At 44.1% G+C, this 2,271-nt stretch overlaps 1 long non-coding RNA gene across 1 annotated transcript in view; it reads left to right on the top strand.

Moving 5' to 3' along the window:
- LOC104999703 overlaps positions 1-1,773 on the top strand; it is a 4,004-nt gene extending 2,231 nt beyond the window's left edge. The window contains exon 3 of the long non-coding RNA XR_826646.1: positions 1,395-1,773. This is a non-coding gene — a long non-coding RNA (uncharacterized LOC104999703). The remainder of the gene's footprint in view (positions 1-1,394) is intronic.
- Positions 1,774-2,271: the final 498 nt, after the last annotated feature.

Here is a 2,271-nt window from a genome sequence, read left to right as displayed (position 1 = left end):
ATTTTTCAAATAAAGAAAGAGAAGCTTAAAGTGAAAAATAGTCTCCCGTGATTGCCCTTAACTAGTTGGTACTAAGTCCATAAATTCTAATGGTGATAGATAACATTTACAGGAGACTTTACAGCTTACAAATCATTTCCATGTGACTAACAGTAACACTAATAGTAATAGTAAATGATATTGACCACTTCCTCTTTATTGAGACACTGAAATTTTTAATGTTTTATCCCAAATGTATTCCTCATAGCAGTATTTACAGGATAGGTGTTTTTAGCACCGTTTTACAGCTGGGATTTAGAAATAAAGTAATTTGTTCAAAGTTGTGCCGGTTGTGTGTAGGGAGGACTTTAACTCAAGCCCAAGCGGATCTGATTTCAAAGACCATGTTTTTATTAAATATTCAACAATCCTAAAAAACAAATTTACTTGCTGAGTTATATAAACAACAAATTTATATATTTGTTTATATATTTATATATATATAAATTTATATATTTGTTTATATTTAAACAACAAATACTTTACTTGTGATCTGTGCATCACTCGGGACATACTTATCCTGCAAGGTTATGTGTTGCTCAGCTGCAATCCAAGCTAAACTGGGTGTCCTGCATTTTCCCTGCAGCCCTTCTCAGGTGACAGCATGCTCCAGGCTGTGCTGTGGTGACAGCACCTCCAGATCTTAGCATCTTCAAAGAGCCAAAGTTAATTCTCGCTGAAATGATGCCAACCCGGGAGGGCCTGGGTGCTCTGATCAGACACCGCACCCCCGAGGAGCAGCCACCACCATGGGTGCTGCTGGTCCTGTGTCGGAGCAAAGCGCTCTCAGGACTCTTGTGCTAGAGATTAAGGGCCCCAGCCCTGAAGGGAAACGTCAGTTCTGCTCAGAATTCATTAACCAAGCAGGTCCAGTTGTTTAGTCACTCGGTTGTGGTCCACTCTTTGCGACCCCATGGACTGTCGCCCACCAGGCTCCTCTGTCCATGGGATTCTCCAAGCAAGGATACTGGAGTGCGTTGCCATTCGCTTTTCCAGGGGATCTTTCTGACACAGGGATTGAATCTGCATCTCCTATGTCTCCTGCATTGGCAGGTGGATTCTTTACCACTGAGCCATCAGGGAAGCCCAGGGGAAGCCCCATAGACCCTGTTTAAATGAATGAGCATGATCACCTTCCTATAGAACAATTTATGGCCCCTTCTCAGCTTTTCTACAATTTAAAAAAATATGGAAAAACATTCTAAGCTTTTAGGTCACACCAAACTGAGGAGAGTGCCAGTTCTGTCCCTGTGGCCTGTAATTTGGAGTTCCTTGCTATACAAGATGAATTCTGGTAGCTTTAGTTACACATGCCTTATTTATTTGTTTCTTTTTCACCTCTCCTTCCTTTATAGGGAAAGGAAAAAAGAAAAACCTTGAATGTGAGAAAATGGGTGGTGCCTGCAAGTATCAGAACACCCATGGGTGTGTCATCCTGCCTGGAGAATGCAGGAGTCGGAAGAAACACTGTTGCAGAGTCTAGTTTCAGCATCGGAGCATCCACAGCAGCAGGAGACACTCCCCACCGATGAGTCCTGTTTAAAAAGAGCCACTGCTCACTCGGGTCCTGTGGGGTCTTTCTGAGTGCATGAGGTCATGAACTGGATGGGAAGATTTCAGTTGGAAGTCTGGTCACACCACTTGTTAGCTGATTAACTCTGGACAGGCCTTGCCTTTCCTAGGTCCCAGTCTCTGCTCCTGTGACTGTTGAAATGGATGTTCTCCACAACCTCATTTTGTTGTTGGTGGGTTTAGTTGCTAAATCGTGTCTGACTCTTCTGTGACCCCATGGACTGAGGACCCATTTCGTGCGATTTTCCAGGCAAGAATACTGGAGTGGGTTGTCCTTTCCTTTTTCAGGAGATCTTTCTGACCCAGGAATCGAGCCCGCATCTCCTGTGTCTCTCGCATTGGCAGGCAGAGTCTTTAGCACTGAGCCCCAGGAAAGCCAACCTGTTAATATATGTCTACAAATGTATGGACTTGGGGAAAGAGCTTTGAGTGTGTGTGTGTGTGTGTGTTATAGTATGAAAAGTCACCGAGGTTTTGTGTCTCTTTGTGGAAGGACGTCTGTGTTTCCATTGGCATATGGGTTTCCACATGGTCAACGTGTGCTTAACGTCACAAGAAACAGCAAACTGCTTTCTGAAGCAGCTGTGGTCGCTGCTGATAATCTCAGTGGCCTCTGAGTTTCCAGTCTCTCCATGTTCCCATCCCTCGTCACACCTCCAT

The sequence above is a fragment of the Bison bison genome, unplaced genomic scaffold, assembly GCF_000754665.1.
Source record: "Bison bison bison isolate TAMUID 2011002044 unplaced genomic scaffold, Bison_UMD1.0 scf7180017864362, whole genome shotgun sequence".
NCBI classification, from domain to species: domain Eukaryota; kingdom Metazoa; phylum Chordata; class Mammalia; order Artiodactyla; family Bovidae; genus Bison; species Bison bison.
Note: the sequence above shows the minus strand (reverse complement) of the source record. Positions and strands in the feature narration are given on the sequence as shown.